This window comes from Anabrus simplex, chromosome 6 (assembly GCF_040414725.1).
Source record: "Anabrus simplex isolate iqAnaSimp1 chromosome 6, ASM4041472v1, whole genome shotgun sequence".
Taxonomy (NCBI): domain Eukaryota; kingdom Metazoa; phylum Arthropoda; class Insecta; order Orthoptera; family Tettigoniidae; genus Anabrus; species Anabrus simplex.
In genome coordinates, this window is record NC_090270.1 from 75,506,412 (window position 1) to 75,524,895 (window position 18,484).

At 39.7% G+C, this 18,484-nt stretch overlaps 1 protein-coding gene across 1 annotated transcript in view; it reads left to right on the forward strand.

Annotated features, from left to right (window-relative positions):
• l(2)gl (LLGL domain-containing protein l(2)gl) overlaps positions 1–18,484 on the forward strand; it is a 452,154-nt gene that overhangs the window by 414,940 nt on the left and 18,730 nt on the right. The gene's annotated exons all lie outside the window — the stretch shown is intronic.

Genomic DNA, 18,484 nt, shown 5'->3' on the forward strand with positions numbered 1-18,484 from the left:
GCCGGAAACATATACAGCCCCGCCAAGACATGGAAGTTGATCAGATCAATCTTATTCTTCCCACAAAGGATTCTCACAAAATCATCATTCCTCTCTCATTCTCTGATCGATCTGTCGATTTTCAATTAGACACTGGATCACCTGTCTCTATTATTAACCTGACTACATACCACGACTTAGGTTCACCTTCATGCTCTCCAGCTGACATCCAGCTCGTGACATTTAACAAGAAGAAAATTGACATCAAAGGTCAAATTAAGCTTCAGGCTAGTTATAAAGGAATTCAGAAAGCCATTCCTCTTCTAGTAGTTAACAACTACACTGCATCAAACATTATGGGCATGGATCTATTTAACTTATTTGGTTTCCAGATACATGACAACATTAACGTCGTATCTACATTGCATCCTACTTCTGACGTTACCGCTCTCCTAGCGCAGTTTCCTGAAGTCTTCGACTCTCAGCTCGGAACAGCAAAAGACTATACAGCTCACATACAGCTGAAATCAGGAGCTAAGCCTCGCTTCCTCAAAGCACGTCCAGTACCCCTAGCACTTCAAGACCAGGTCACGAAAGAATTAGAAAGATGGATACAAACTGGAATTGTTGTACCAGTTACTTCTAGTCAATGGGCTACTCCACTTGTGGTAATCAAGAAACCTGATGGTAATGTTCGACTTTGTGGCGATTTTCGATCTACAGTCAACGCACAACTCGAAACCGATATCTTTCCTATTCCACGTCCAGAAGACTTATTCCGTCGTCTCTCTGGTGGACAATTCTTCTCTCGAGTTGATCTTAAAGAAGCATATCTCCAGCTACTTTTAGACGAAGAATCTAAGAAATTTCTCACACTCAACACTCCTCTAGGACTGCTCCAGCTCCAGCGGCTCCCATTCGGTATTTCATCCTCAGCGGCTATTTTTCAGCGCTATTTGGCTCAACTCACCGCCTCAATTCCCGGTTGTGCTAACTACCTGGATGATATTATTGTTACTGGAAAAGATCATCAGGAACATCTAACCAATCTCCGCCTTCTTCTCCAGAAATTGAAAGACAATGGTCTACGAGCGAATCTCGCTAAATGTACCTTCTTTCAGCCTCAAGTTCACTACCTCGGACATATACTTGATAAGAATGGAATTCGTCCTAGTATGCAGAATGTCTCCGCGATAGTAAACATGCCAGCACCTCAGAACCTCAAGCAGCTTCAGTCCTTCATAGGCAAAGCGAACTATTATAATAAGTTCATTCCACGCTTCGCTACAGTAGCAGCTCCATTAAACGCTCTACGTAAAAAAGGTGTTAAGTTTCAGTGGACTCCGCAATGCCAACAGGCATGGAAAACAATCAACAACGCCTTAATTCAAGCTATACAACTCACTCATTTTCAGCCCGACAAGATCATCACGCTAGCTACTGACGCTTCAGACTACGGTGTCGGTGCCGTTCTCTCCCAGAAGGATCGTCATGGACAAGAACGCCCCATCGCCTTCGCTTCGAAAACACTTAATGACCATCAACGTCGATACTCACAGATAGAGAAAGAAGCTTTAGCCATCATCTTTGGTATTCGCCGTTTCAATGAATATCTTTATGGCAACCATTTCCTGATCATTACCGATCATAAGCCTCTCGTACACTTATTCCATCCTGGTAATAAGATCCCAGAGAATTCCCTCAGAAAGCTTCAAAGATGGTCCATGTTCCTTTCTGATTATTCCTATCAGATTGTATATCGAGCCACATCCCAGCATTGTAATGCTGATGCCCTCTCCCGCTTACCCGTTGGTCCTGATACTGCCTTCGATTCTCAAGAATCTGAATGTCTTCAGTTGGACATAGAACTTGAAGATACTGTATCCAGTTTTCCTATTGATGCTACCTGCATAGCTAAAGCTACGGATAAGGACAGTACACTTGCTACTGTACGTACTTACATCCGCAACGGTTGGCCTCTTCCGAGCACACTTCCTGCCCACCTGGCACCTTATCATCGTATGCAGCATCGTCTCACGACTCGTGCCGGAGTTGTACTACTAGAAGCAGGCACCATCTTCCGAGTGGTTATCCCACTTAGCCTCCAGAAACAAGTTCTCGAGTTATTACACCAAAGCCATTGGGGTATCTCCAGAACAAAGCAACTCGCCCGTCAACACTGCTACTGGCCCGGTATTGATGCCGCCATCGAAAAGCTAATACGTCATTGTGAGCAATGTCAAACGAATCAGAACGCCCCGTCTTCTGATCTTGCTTCATGGCCTCCTGCTACTACTCCATGGGAACGAGTTCACATCGATTTCGCAGGTCCTTTCCTCAATTCCATGTGGTTAATAGTCATCGATTCACTGTCAAACTTTCCATATGTCGTGGATATGCATTCGACTACTACAACCGAAGCTACCATTCGTGCTCTCCAGAAAATCTTTACTACAGAAGGTTTACCGCAAGTACTCATTTCGGACAACGGACCTCAATTTACAGCTACTGCTTTTCAGAACTTTTGTACACATAATGGCATTCGTCATATCCTAGCACCACCTTTTCACCCTCAATCTAATGGTGAAGCTGAACGCTTCGTACAAACATTTAAAAGAAGTATGAAGAAAGCTGTCTCTTCAGGCTTAACTAAAGACCAAGCCTTGCTCCAACTCTTAAACAACTACAGAACTCTACCCGGCGCTGATAATATCACTCCTGCACAGAAGCTCCATGGACGACCTCACAGAACTTTACTTTCTCTGTTACAGCCTCTTCCGGCCCAGCATAAGACCTCACCAACGAAGTTCTCCCTCAACGACAAGGTCTACACCAGGACATTCAAATCCAACCCACTCTGGATACCTGGAGTCATCTGCAGATCTTTGGGTCATCGTCTATACGAGATACAGACTACGGAGAAACGTATCTGCCGCCATCAAGATCAGATACGTCTGCGCTACCGCCCCTGTCCAGCTATTGATGCTATTGCTAAACCAGATAAATCTATTGCTGAACGCGCTTTAGATCACTTAATAACAATGGGTTCCTTTCAGGACGAGACAGCGCCACTCCGCCCAGTTCCAGCTCCGGACAATACAACAGAGATATCAGCAGCTCCGCCCCAGCATCGCAGTCGCCGCCAGCGCCGCCGCCGTTTCACGCCGTACCGGCGCATTTAGGAGGGGAGGGTGTTGTATGTCCGGCGCTCTCTTCTCGCTCCTCCAGCCAGCTGCACGCGCGCCTGTGTATCATTCTGCTAGCTTCGACGCGCAGCCCTCAGTGCGCGTGCCTGACCATCGAGTGTACTATAAATAGGAGCTCCCGGCCTGCTCACTTGCCCACTTGCCCGGTGTCCAGCTCCAGAATACACCCTACGTCGAGCACGGAGGCTACTCCTCTTGAAAATGTGCTTCGACCAGGTGGACTGAATTTCTGGCAGTACGAGGTTTCACCTCTGGTCACCGCTCCCTTACCTGTTTCCGCTGCCTATGTTCCGTAATTCTTTTACAAGCCATTTTCATTCCCTAACTTATGCAAGCTCCCTTAGTTTCGCTAGGTGGAATTTCTTCAATCAATTGAACTTGCTTTTTAGGAATTCAGGCACTTCAATAAACAAGGACTCTCATGAACATTTATGTTAGTGTGCCAGATAGTTCTCGACTATCAACGTGTCAATTCACAAAGACTATCTTTTCAAGATAGAAGTGTATATAAAGACTGCAAACCTGTACATATTGCATAAAGACAGACTTTTCTCAAGATTCAATATTCCTTTTTGCTTCAAAATAAATTTCAATTATTTGTGTAAATATTATAAAGTGAAGCAATAAAAGTTGTGTTTTGTAAACTTCAACCTTGGTTACAACAAAAATAATAGGCTAATATAGGCAAAATATCAAATTTGTCGTATAAGGACGAGACAAAGTTCAATTTAATCCTCTTGACGCAAAGAACAAAACTCGGTAAGCCCTATGGGCCCGAAAACCATGTTTTAAGACCCTTAAAGGCCATTACAGAGATATTGGCACCACACTACCCCTGCTCTAGGAATCGGATAAAGTAATGAACTGCCGTAACCATGGCAACGTCAGCTCCAGGATTCTACAGCAGCAAAATTATCTACAATGAATCACAAAAACATAACTCGTTACAGACATGAAAATTGATATTTGGAATCCCACTTTAAAAATAAAAGAACACAAATATTCGTTTTTGGAAAATCCACTTAAAGGGGGGGGGGGTGAAAAGAAGTGAGGAAGGAGATGAATTATTTATATGGGGATACATATATCTCAAAAAATGAAGATGTTACAGACTTTAAAATTGGTACTTGCAATCTCCTTTAAAAATGAACACACACTTTTTGGAAAATGCACTTGGGGGGGGAGAATAAATAAGTGAGCGAATTTTTAAAATGAGTATCTTCTTCTTATATCGCTTTACCCACACCTGTGGTGTCGTGGGTGCGAAGTGTGTCGCACATGTGGATTTGACCCTGTTTTACAGCTGTATGCTCTTCCTGACGGCAACCGTATGTGTAGGATGTAACCTATACTTCTGTACTAATATTATAAAGAGGAAAAATTTGTATATTTGTTTGTAACGGATAGACTCAAAAACTACTGAACCGATTTTAAAAATTACTTCACCTATAGAAAGCTACATTGCCAGTGAGTAACATGGGCTGTATTTTATTTTCAAAACAATTCGAGGGGGCTGACGGGGGAGATATAAAAATATTAAAATAATAGGCTAATATAGGCGAAATCGAATTTGTTGTACAAGGACGAAGCAAAGCTCATTTTAAGCCCCTTGACGCAAAGAACAAAACTCGGCAAACCCTTCGGGCCCGAAAACCATGTTTTAAGGCCCTAAAAGCAACCGTTATGGAGATATTGGAACCACACTACCCCCGCTCTAGGAATCGGATAAAGAAACGAACGGCTGTAACCATGGCAACGTCAGCACCAGGATTCTACGGCAGCTAGATTATCAGTGTTCTCCCTAGGACCTTTCTAATGGGCGCACCGCCCTGCCATTTTTAGAGACCGCCCGGCTAATATAACCTAGATATGTGCTAATTTCATAATATTAATAGGTACATATTTGAGTCATTGTGTGTTCGAAATTAACATGTAAATACTGTAAAACTGATCATTTAAATTATAAATAATTATTATTAGCATAATTGCATGAATTGCATCGGAGATCAAATGTTTAGCGTGATCACTACGTAGTCGCAAACGGGCGTCTGGTTTAGTGTGGATACGCATGCGAGCCCTCTATTCCGCATGATGTCACAAACATGTATGGCAGTCCACATGCCCACAGCAACCGAGTGGTAGACCTAAGTCCGCTGTTACATGATTTGGAAGGAGCAATAGAACACTAGAAGTTCAAAATAATCTGTTATGTCTTGTTCATGATAATAACACTAAAATAGTTCAATTTTGTAGTTAATGTTTACCTGCCTGATATTTTTGTTAACGCCCTGAGTGAAACGAAGTGAAATTCTTTTTATATTGAAGTTTTACGTAGTATTCCCCGCCCGGCCACCCATTCGTGCCACCCGGCTGACAAAAATTTCTGGGGAGAACACTGATTATGCATGTACGTTTGGGCATAGCTGCCAACCTAAATTGGTACACATATGACTTACTATCTGGAAAAAATAAACTGTTGTGTAAAACGCTCATAGCACTCCTTTGGGCGGGGATGGAAAGAGAATGAAGTATAAAAATAATAGCCCCGGAGATCTCCATAGTACAGCGACCAGCGGTTGCTGACGGGCCTCAGGTTTTACGTACTGGCTTAGGCTTCAGCATTTTGCTGAGTCTGTTACCTATAGTTTAAAATATTTTCTAACAAATCATGGAGTAGTAGGATCACTGATGTTATTAGTGCCGATATTTTGGTCCACTTTTACGATCATTGTAACCATGAAAACAACCTATATATTGTACACAATTGTCATGATTAAAAAATCTTCTCAAAATTTATACTCATATTCATTATATGATGTGCGAAATGAGTGACAAGCCCCGAGAATTATAATTCTCGATAATTATAGTAGTTTCTTTTATGCATCGCGAATTTCCTTGATCATTTCTAATAGTTATGAAATGTCGGATCAAACAAATACATTCAATAATATTTATATTTGTGGTACTATCTAGCGGAAGTGTACTTACACTAAACCTGCAGCTTTGTGAAGGGAGTAGGTATATCTAGGTGGGAATGAAGGAAAAACATGGTAACAAAAGATCTTAGAAGTCGACTATAATTAGGAACTAATATTTAGAGGTCCCCATGAAGAAAAGAAGAAGAAGATACACAATAATTCCAAACATGACAAATAATTTCTACATACTTAAGTAAATACAATAGTAATATAAATATCTAATGAAGTCAGTCACACCGATAGTATGAGTAACTAAAGCCAGTTTCTGATAACCCGTATGCTTTTTTTTTTTTTTTGCTAGGGGCTTTACGTCGCACCGACACAGATAGGTCTTATGGCGACGATGGGATATGAAAGGACAAGGAGTTGGAAGGAAGCGGCCGTGGCCTTAATTAAGGTACAGCCCCAGCATTTGCCTGGTGTGAAAATGGGAAACCATGGAAAACCATTTTCAGGGCTGCCGATAGTGGGAGATGGCCGAGCGCGTAGAGGCGCGCGGCTGTGAGCCTGCATCCGGGAGATAGTAGGATAACCCGTATGAAGAACGGGTACTTCTGCTAGTATTATATAGAAAAGAGCATTAATGCTTTGATTAACTTCACAGATAATTTGACACACTTTTGCAATCATTTCTGGTGGTTAAGCCAACACTGGGCAATCAAGTCTCACATCATCATCCAAAAGCAATCTTCAGAATAAGTTGTTTTCTCTAATTTGTAGCAGAATTTGATGCAAATATTCTGTTCATGTAAATCCTCCATTTCATATTAGCAGAGAGCACATAGCAGCTGATTTTCATCACAATGACTCGTCATAGTGCATGGCAGGACTTACTTTTGGCAGGTAACAATGATAACGCTCCATACAAGGGAGGGAAGTACAGTCCAGGAATTAAAGTACTATACCGTCAACTAGGCTAGAGTTGGCCATGGTGTCTAGATTTGGCCACTTTGTTGAAAACACAGTCAAACATTTATATTATCCTTTTAATGAATCCAACACCCAACTTTTGCACAGTTGAAGCATAGGCTTCAGCCAATACTCTTCACATGGTGGGAGCGGCCAACAATATGTAACATGTTGTTTGTAAATAAAAAATATCTGATACTGGAAACCCTGATGAAAGTCTTAATAATACAGCATTATTGTGCTTGTTGTATGGACATAATTGTTATTGAGGGTTTCTGATATTGTTAGCTAGCAATAGTAGCACTAATTACTTACATATTTCTTATAAAACTGAATTATGCTAAGAAATTCAGTTCTCATACTGAGTTGGCCACCTGGCTTTTCTTGTAAACGAATTGATGCACTTTCTGTGACTCATATGTGCTGAAAGAATTGCTCCGTTTGAACAGCATTCCATGGCATAGTGCACACATTGTTACAATGCTAGACAAGTATCCATGCTTCAAAACTGCAATTGAGAATATTAATGCACAAGAATTGTTAGCATGAGAAACAGCCCGTATTTAGCAAGAAGGAAGAAGACATCATCGCAGAACATCTTTTCGTGGTACCAGAATGGATATTTCTGTTCTCAAAATGTTATTTACGCATTTGAGCATAACACTATTTGGGCAAAAGTGGAAGAAGTGAGAAGGTATTTAAAAAAAAACTTCCGGGGCAATTGTCAACTTATTTTACATTTTTCTACTGTATTTTTTTATGATAGAATATATGAAATGGCGTATGGCTTTTAGTGCCGGGAGTGTCCGAGGACAAGTTCGGCTCGCCTGATGCATGTCTTTTGATTTGACTCCCGTAGGCGACCTGCACGTCATGATGAAGATGAAATGATGATGAAGACAACACATACACCCAGCCCCTGTGTCAGCGAAATTAACAAATTATGGTTAAAATTCCCGACCCTGCCAGGAATCGAACTCGGGACCTCTGTGACCAAAGGCCAGCACGCTAACCATTTAGCCATGGAGGAACATGTATTACCAATAGTAAACTTAAAAATTGTGTCGGAAATAAAGTTCAAAGACTATGAAACCAAAGAAAACAAATATACAATCTTATTGTATGGTCAAAGTCAACCAGAGAAGTGCAAGAGCAGTGTTGTCACACATTTCAAATGGGTGGCTGACTCCAAACCATTTTGAAAGAATTCTGTAATAAATAAAACTTCCCACCTTTTTTATACTTTTGGGAAGTCTTTTGATCACAAATTTTGATACGGGCCATGAAGCTTATTATTTGTAATCCAGCCCATTTGCGAGGTCGAGTCAGCCATCATATTAAATAATTTTAGCCGTGAAATTAATATCAAGAAATTGCACCATAACCTGTAATATGCCTCTTCTAATCTATCGTCCTTAAGTAAATTCAGAGTTTAATCACTTTCCCTGATGGGGGGAGGGTAAGAAGGGTTTTTTTTGCTAGTTGTTTTACGTCGCACCGACACAGATAGGTCTTACGGCGACGATGGGACAGGAAAGGGCTAGGAGTGGGAAGGAAGCGGCCGTGGCCTTAATTAAGGTACAGCCCCAGCATTTGCCTGGTGTGAAAATGGGAAACCACGGAAAACCATTTTCAGGGCTACCGACAGTGGGGTTCGAACCTACTATCTCCCGAATACTGGATACTGGCCGCACTTAAGCGACTGCAGCTATCGAGCTCGGTGGTAAGAAAGTTTGTAAAATGTGACCGACTCAATCAGTTGTCAGTACCTCATAATTTTCTCCATAGAAGATTTCATTGCAATGTAGGAGGAGGGAAGTGGCAGAAAATCTTGCAAATCTGGAAAAGGAACTACAACAGTAGTGTGTAAATAACTATGAGGAAAGCAAAATGATTGTGGTATTCTTTTGCATTCGAAAATGTGTAGTTATAGGAGAGGAAATATAAAGATTAAGTTTGAGCGTGTTGGCTACGTGATTACGGTCGTGCAGCTGTGAGCTTGCATTGAGGAGATAGTAGGTTTGAACCCCACTGTTGGGAGTTCTATCATTTTCCATTGATTTCCCATTTTCACACCAGGCAAATGCTGGGCTGTACCTTAATTAAGGCCATAGCCACTTCCTTTCCATTCCTAGCCCTTTCCTATCACATTGTTGCCATAAGACCTACAATATTTGTGTCAATGCAACGTAAAGCAAATTGTAAAATAATAATAATAATAATAATAATAATAATAATAATAATAATAATAATAATAATGAAGATTTAGATCTTTTCCATCATCAAATGAAAACTCAGAACTACTTTCAAGTGACCATAAGATCCTGAGAAAGAGATTTCTCCTCCTTGTCTTCCTCCTCCTCCTCCTCCTCCACTTTGCTCTTCATTTGCTGACACGATCAGTCATGTCATTTAGGACGACATTTACAATTTCTCCCCCCTGTGGATGGGGGGCGTTAGAATAAAATCAATAGTACTCCCTGTCTGTCATAAAAGGCGACTAAAAGGACCCCAAAGGCTCTTAACTTGGGAGCATAGACTGGCAACCATGCGGCCCCTAGGTGAGTCCTTGCATTGCTTCCATTTCCTTGTGCCAGGCTCCTCTTTTCATCTATCCTATCCAACCTCCCTTGGTCAACTCTTGTTCTTTTCCAACCCTGACGGTATTTGGTTCGCAAAGCATAGAAAGTCTTTCGTTTTCACACACTATCCAACCTCCCTTGGTCAACTCTTGTTCTTTTCCAACCCTGACGGTATTTGGTTCGCAAAGCATAGAAAGTCTTTCGTTTTCACACTCTTTGTTGCCCTTGTATTTCCTGCCATTTTTTTCCTCTGATTAGCTTTATTAGAGTGTGTTCCTCTTAAAACAATAATTGCTACCGCCACCATTTACAATTTTGCACACTGTTTTGAGCCACCACTTCTTTAGTCTTTCTTGTGACTTGACATGTTGTTTCTTTTTCAGGTATAATTCTGTTATCATGTGTTTTCTTCTTCAGGTAGTTTCTAAATTTTATTTATGAATTAGTTTCAACAGACTGAAGAACCTAACAGTTATAAATTGAGTTGAAACATAAGAAATGGCTCCAAATATCACAATGTTATTTTGCTTTACTGATCTACCACTGTCTGAGTCCATTCCTTAGAATAAGAATTGTATAACATATCCTCCTCATTTTGTCTTGTATCGAAGCAGATTTATTTTGCACAGCTTCATACCTTGAGTTCATTCCTAATTTAACCCTTATATCCTCTTTACGAATGCCTTCTTGTTTTTACCATCATTCTCCTTATTTCCATGTCTTATTTCTAGCTCTTACATCCTGATTCCACATGGTGCCTGCCCCGTGGTGTAGGGGTAGCGTGCCTGCCTCTTACCTGGAGGCCCCGGGTTCGATTCCCGGCCAGGTCAGGGATTTTTACCTGGACCTGAGGGCTGGTTCAAGGTTAGAATTAGAATTGATTAGTGATTAGAATTGCAGAGCTATCTGACGGTGAGATAGCCAAGAGAGGATTCGTCGTGCTGACCACACGACACCTCGTAATCTGCAGGCCTTCGGGCTGGGCAGCTGTCGCTTGGTAGGCCAAGGCCCTTCAAGGGCTGTTGTATCATGGGGTTTGGTTTGGTTTGGTTTGGTTTGGTTTGGACTCCACATGGTGACCATGAGCATCAAGACATAAAGTCTATATGGTCTGACACTGGTTAGCCAGTTCAAATCCCCTTGGTTGAAAAAATTTCACCATCGGAATGTTGGCCGAGAGTCAGGAGAGGTGTTGGTATAAAATTTATAATCACTAGATTGCATACCAAAAGCTCTGATTCAATTCCAGACATCTACACAGCATTCATGAAGTGAGAGCATATGACACTGTTGACAGTGATTTGTCATTCGAATGGGAGGGTTAAGCTTTGAGCAGACCCCTGGTTCTATTCGACAGGAGTAGGCTATGTGCTGGCACCGGGTTTCACCCTCTCCTTTTGTACTATTATACATCACCTCATTTCATCTCATTAACTCCTCTGATAAGGTTGATGTCAGGGAGGGCGTACGGTTGTAAAACTCACTACAAAGATTCATCACACTTCATACCCCACCCCAAAGAGAAACGGAACAAGAGTTATACATACATACATACATACATACATACATACATACATACCGTATTTACGCGTGTATAGGCCCCGTCCATGTATAAACCCCACAGTTGTTTTAAGACATGATATTATGTATTTTAAAAAATATAACCAAACTTTTTCCTGGTGAAGGTGCTACAAAACATGTCAACACTGTCGAGTCAAAAATTAAGAACCTATCATACCCGTTCTCGAAAAATGAGGTGATGGAGGTCAAAAAGTAAAAAGTAAATAACGCAGATGTAACTCATATACTGTACACGTAGGTATAGACTTATGTATCCATGTTATATAATTATCGTTCTACTAAATCCTTATAAGTAAAACATAGTTTAAGTTGTACCAATATTAATTTACTATATATTAACTTTGGGACCGGTTTCGACACATTTAAAGTGTCATCATCAGCTGATTTGTCCGACTTGTTGGCCGAATAGTCAGCGTACTGGCCTTCGGTTCAGAGGGTCCCGGGTTCGATTCCCAGCCGGATCGGGTATTTTAACCTTCATTGGTCAATTCCATTGGCCCGGGGGCAGGGTGTTTATTCTGTCCCCAACATCCGTGCAACTCGCACACCACACTCAACACTATCCTCCACCACAATAACACGCAGTTACCTACACATGGCAGGTGCCGCCCACCCTCATCGGAGGGTCTGTCTTACAAGGGCTGCACTCGGCTAGAAATAGCCACACGAAATTATTATTATTATTATTATTATTATTATTATTATTATTATTATTATTATTATTATTATTATTAGCCGATTAAGAGAATAGGGCAATAGGACTAAATCATAAACAATTATAAACGCACATAACAAATATAAGATGATATTCACAGACATTTCCATTCAAGTCTTCTTTTCTTTAGGCTTCATATATTTGCATCGAACTGAGGAACTTAAGTCCTACACTGTATCCTAGGACTTCATGTATGTCGTTTTCCACTCTTCAACATGCCGATAAAACAAAAGCCTATAAGACCTTGCTTAGCAACAACTGTACACAAGCTGCATCTCTCAATATCAATCTTTTAACGAGTCATCCCTCGAGACTTTATGTTGGATCAAGCTTTTTAACTCGTTATTTACCATCAATTCAACATCTTTTTACGTGATTACAACACAGCAGGAATATACAAGACTGTCATGTTACAAATTATTTTCAACTTAATTTACTTCTTCATAAAAAGTTATGATATTTCTATGTACACCCTTTTGACTGAATAACATCTTATATCAAAATCAAAATCTCTTTATTTGCAAATGAGGTGTCTACCTCGGTGGCAAATGGTACACTAAAATAGTCAAGCACTAAATTTTTAACAAGAGAAGAAAATTTTCCTAGAATACAATATTATACAATTTACGCTAACAATTTTTTCTATTAAATACACAGCTCATCCTTAATAAATCTATATTGTTTACAAAATTCTACCTATAATATATCCTGTATTTACAAATATAATCAACTCATATACAGTATGTGGAATTACTTCAAATAATACTATACAACTGGTATAAGATTAAAATTTACATTGCATTTATTTACTTATTTATTTTTTTACCCGTTTTGGAACCCCAGTAGCATAACGACCTGCTGCGTCTTAACCAGAGCCCCTTTTGCCAACCACTTTTCCGAGTTCCTGAAGGGTCTTCACAGCTACCGTAGCGGTCCTAGGGCCCTCGAAGTCCCCACTGTACTTCACCCCTATAGGCAATCCCCTACTTTGGCTGTCCAAACTCCTTAGACCAGGGGGAGGAATTAATTTATTCACACACATTTTTTATTTACAATAACCTGTACTGGTCGAATGCCCTCTAATATTTCATTTATTTTCTCTGTTGCTGTTTATTCTCTTCTTGAATATCTGTACAGATTTTGGAAAAGGATCGAACACTACCCCTGGTAAATTGTTTCACTCCTTCATGCCCTTCCCAGTGAATGAAAATTTACCCCAATCGCTTCTGCTGAAATTCCTTCTAATTTTATACTTGTGGTCAGTCCTGCCGATATAATTATTTTCCAACTGAAGCCTCTCACGGATATCTCCCCATGCTTCTTCTCCTGTATAGGCTCTATATAATCCTATAAGTCTAGTTTTCTCCCTTCTCTTACTTAAAGTTTCCCACCCAAGTTCCTTTAACATTTAGATACACTACTCTTTCTCTTGAAATCCCCTGTTACCAATCTTGCTGCTTTCCTCTACACCAGGGCCTCTCAGGGTGCATGCGCGTGGTGCATGTACTGTGCACGGTGCAAAAGACGACTTGGCTTGGTTGACCAGAGTGCAGACCCCCCACTCCTCGATTTGGAGCAATAGCGCTGTCTCTCTCTTTCCTCACGCCTGTCTCGCTCGCTCCGCCTGTCTCCCTCTCCCCCACTTGCGCCGTAGCGCTCCAAATCCGGGCCGAGTAGAGCCGAGCATAGCCGAGTAGCCCAGAGACGAAGCGTTGATCCGAGCCATACCGAGCGGCACCGATGCAAAGTGCACGGAGCTCTTGCTCCTCGCTCTGCACGCGTGAGATTTTGGGCGTTTGAGAGGCCCTGCTCTACACACTATCTATTTCTTTTATTAGGTATTCTTGGTGAGGATCCCAAACACTGTTCGCATATTCCAATAATGGACGAACCATACTTGAGTAACTTTTCTCTTTTAATTCTTTGTTGCATCGTTTAAGTAGCCTCATTATGACATGTAACGATCTGTATGCTTTCCCAACAATGCCATCCACATGACCCTTCCAGTGCAAATTACTTTCAAATATCACACCTAAGTATTTGCACTTGCCATCTTTTGGGATAACTACCTCATCCAAAGTATATTCAAATTCAGTTTTAAGACTCCTGTTTGTGAATGTTGTAACAGTTGATTTGCCTCCATTAACCTTCATATTATTTTCTTCAACCCATTGTTGGATACTCTCAAGGTCCCTTTGTAATTCTGAACAATCCTCAATGTTATTTATTTCCCTATAAACAATTATGTCATCTGCATGCAATCTTATTTTTGATGTTATATTATTCCCTAAATTATTTGTGTATATTAAGAAAAGTAACGGACCCTTTATACTACCCTGTGCAATTCCCTTCCAAACTTTCTCTTCCTGAGATACATTATTTCCTACTTTGACTTTCTGAACCCTTGAATTTAGAAATGTTTTTTATCCAACGTGTAACCCTTATGTCCAATCCCATTTCCTCCAATTTCTTTAATAATATTCCATGTTCCACTCTGTCAAAGGCTTTGGAAAGATCTATGGCTATGCAATATAACTGGCCTCCTGAATCCAAGTGATCTGATATGTCCTGCTGAAATCCCACCAGTTGTGCCTCACAACTCTTGACATTCTTCTACTGAATCTCTGAATTCCCTACTAAATAGGTTTGCTTTCTCAGTATCAGTTAAATAGTGTTCACCCCCAGCTGGCTCTTTCTACTAGTTTTCCTGATCAGTATTATAACTCAAGGAAGTTGCCTTTTTTACAGTACATATCTTATGATTAATAAAATCTAGAACAATATTTGCTATCTTTCGTTTACCTGAATTGTTTAGATGAAGGCCATGCTTTGTTTAGCATTATCTCTCAAAACTGCTGCGTTCAATTATGGAAATATTTACATATTTATGTGTGTTCATAATTGTTCATGATTTAGTCCTTTTGCCCTGTTCTCTTAATCGGCTGATGATGACACTTCAGACGTGTTGAAACGGATCCCAAAGTTAATGTGTTGTAACTTAATATTGGTACAACTTAATAACAGTGTATTGAAAAGGTTGAACCTCTATACTTCGTTTTTAGCATGGTGATTTCAGTTCAATACAGAACAGTTATGAAGTTTTTTACTTTAAATAAAACATAGTTTATCATGAATTCCATATACAGTCATTAATATAATATACCTATGAATTGCCTGCCTGAATACTGCATGTCAAAATGACAATAATATGCAGTAACTACTTTCTATTTTTGTACAGTTAACCTTTAAAAACATAATATTAAGTTAGACAGTCACATATAGTAACACAGCATATTGTTGCCGTGCACTTGTAAACAAAATATCAGAACCTTTAAGTAACACCTAAATATCAAAAAATCTTCTTAATAATTTTGTGTGGCTATTTCTAGCCTGGTGTAGCGCCTGTAAGGTAGATCCTCCGACGAGAGTGGGCGGCATCTGCCAAGTATTAGAAACTGTGTGTTACTGTGGTGGAGGATAAGTGTTGCGTGTGGTGTGTTGAGTTGCAGGGATGTTGGGGACAGTGCAAACACCCAGTTTCCAAGCCAAGGGAATTAACAATTTAAGGTTAAAAATCTCCAACCCTGCCAGGAATCGAACCCGGGCCTCTATGGACCAAAGATCACTGTGCTGACCATTCAACCAAGAAGCTGTACTTCAAAATTAAAAGTCTATAAATTGTTGATTTATTTTAAATTCTCACATTCATGTATGCACAATTTATGAGATATATTAGTCACTAGGCACCAGTTGAGTCTTATATTCCTTCAATGTGCAAGACTTCTCTTGTTCATCTCTCCTTCCAGCCTTCCTCAATCACAGGCTTATCATATTTTTTGGGGCATTTAACCCAGGACATATTTGTGCTTGACTTATTACTGCTGAATTTCTCTTTAGTTTTTAGAGGCACTTAGTGATTTTCCTAATATTACAAAAATACTTACGTAACTTAGCTTTTTGCTTACCAGTAAAATGTTAATTCCATAACATATATTATAGTTAAAAACACAAGAAATATCGTAACCTTTATTGCAGGTGAAACATTAAAAAATGAAGACTTTGAATTTACAAAGAAAAAATATTAACTTTTGCAGTTTATCAGTTTCATATGTTTAAATGAAATAAAGCCCTTAACAATTAATTTCCTCCAAACAAATCTCTCTCAAACTTAAGGTGCACTACTGTTGTGTTGTAGGTAGATACCTCTCAATTATATTTTCTACTGGACATGACTTGTTTTTCAAAACAAGATTTGTCTGTCTTAACAGCATCAGAAAATTCATAACAAAGGATGCTAGAAGTCTACCCCTTTCTGTAGACAAAACAATCCCCATAATTCAAAATATTCTTTCGACAAACTCTCCTTATATATAAGAAATAAATTGACAAGTAAATATCAAGTAAATGATATTACATCAGTCTTGGGACTAGTTTCTGCCACCTAGTGGCCATCTTCAGTCAAATAAAAATTAAACAGTTTATGTGATCCAAGAACTAAAACATATGTATACCAGACAAAGAGAAGGTTGCAGGAATAATTATAACATTAAAATACATATAATAACAAAAATTATTGTTATGATCTTCTTGTCATAATATGTCTTTAAGTTGACTTAGGACCTCGGGCAAAGAAGTAAATCTGGAAATGTTAGCCAGAATTAGGAATGAATAAGCATACTGAAAAGAAATTATTTGAGACTCTCCTTGTCGCTCATAAACATTCAACAGATATTTTCATGTTCAGATTCCCAAAACTTGCAATGTTTTTCAACCCAGGACTATCCAGACCAACCGTGAACATGCGGTGAGCCTACTCGATCATCTCTTAATCTTTAGCCAAATCAGATGGGTTGTGTGCACGAGTCTTGAGTTTTTGCTTTTAGTGGACCTTCTCCTTTTTTATATTCATTATTTGAAGCATTAGAACTTCCTCTTTGCTCAGTAATCATGGGTTATTTTAATGAATCATATTCAAAAATATGAGTGTAAAGAAAACTTTCAATGGGCAGAAGAAAAATAAGACTTGGGATGACCCAATGTATATGTGGTCGAAACTAGTCCCAGTTATATAGGACACTATATAAGCTAATGGTATTGAATAGGTGGACCCTTCTCTACCTTTTGATAGTGAAGCTTGTACTAGAATTAGGGCTTATCTGGGCTGTCACTTTTATTTCTTAAAATGGAAAGATGGGTGTACAGAAGAAGCACTAGGGACCTAGATATTTATGTATTTTAATTGTGCTTCATGATGTCAATAAGGTTAATATCTTGGTGAATCCAAGAACCAAGCCTTGGAAAAGAAATAATCACTTTCTAGTATTTTGACATTTGTTTATATGAAACTTCAGGAGAAGGAAAATGAAATTAATAACAACATTTCAGGTTATTAGTGGCTTGAAATGTTGGGAGTAGAGAATGTGATTAAAGAAAATTCATTATACGAAGGGTGTTCAATGTATAATGCAATACATTTTATTTCTCGGCCAATTTTTTTTTTTTTTAATTTGAAATTCGTTTGTGACATCTTCGAATATTTTCACTTCATCTTGTAGAGTTTCATTAATTTCCGATAGGTGGCAGTACTATAACTAGCCTTCAAAATGGCATCTGTAACGGAGGTGTGTACCAAACAGAGAGCAGTTATTTGAGTTTCTTTTGGCTGAAAACCAGGGCATCACAGATCATAGGCACTTGCAGAATGTCTACAGAGACCTTGCAGTGGACAAAAGCACAGTGAGTCGTTGGGCGAGGCATGTTTCAACATCACAACAACACAACAAGGTTGAGCAAATCTATCTGACCTGATCTCCCGCGGCAATCCATGGAGTGAAGAAAAAATTCAAAACCATACTGTTAGCTGGTAAAGTCATGGCAATGGTCTTCTGGGACTTTGAAGGATTTATTCTGTTCAATGTTTCCCTCCCCCCCCCTTGTGGTGAAACAATCAACTATGAAGTTTATTGTGCTACTCCAAGGAAATTGAAGAAACAGCTCCAGCATCTTCATAGCCACAAAAATGTAAACAAACTTCTCCTTCTCCTTCTCCACGACACCGCAAGACCTCATACAAGTCTGCGTAACTGACAGGAGCTCACAAAACTTCAGTGGAATGTTCTTCCTCATCCACCCTACAGCCCGGATCTCATGCCTTCTGACTTCAATCTGTTTGGCCCAATGAAGGATGCAGTCCACAGGAAGCACTACGTGGATGATGGGGAAGTTATTGATGCAGCACAACGTTTGCTCCGACATCGACCAGTCGAGTGGTACCATGCACGCATACAGGTCCTCACATTACGGTGCCGTAAGGCCGTAGCATTGAACGGAGATATTATGTTGAAAAATAGGGTGTTGTAGCAAAAGGATTGGGTAATAATATGGTATACGAGGCGTATTTTTTAAGTAAGGACCATTTGGAAATTACTACACAACGAAAGATGATTTTCAAACACCACATTTATTTGCAGTTTCTACGTACTTCACTTTATCTTTCAACATAGCCGCCAAGTTTGTTTAAACACCTATCATACC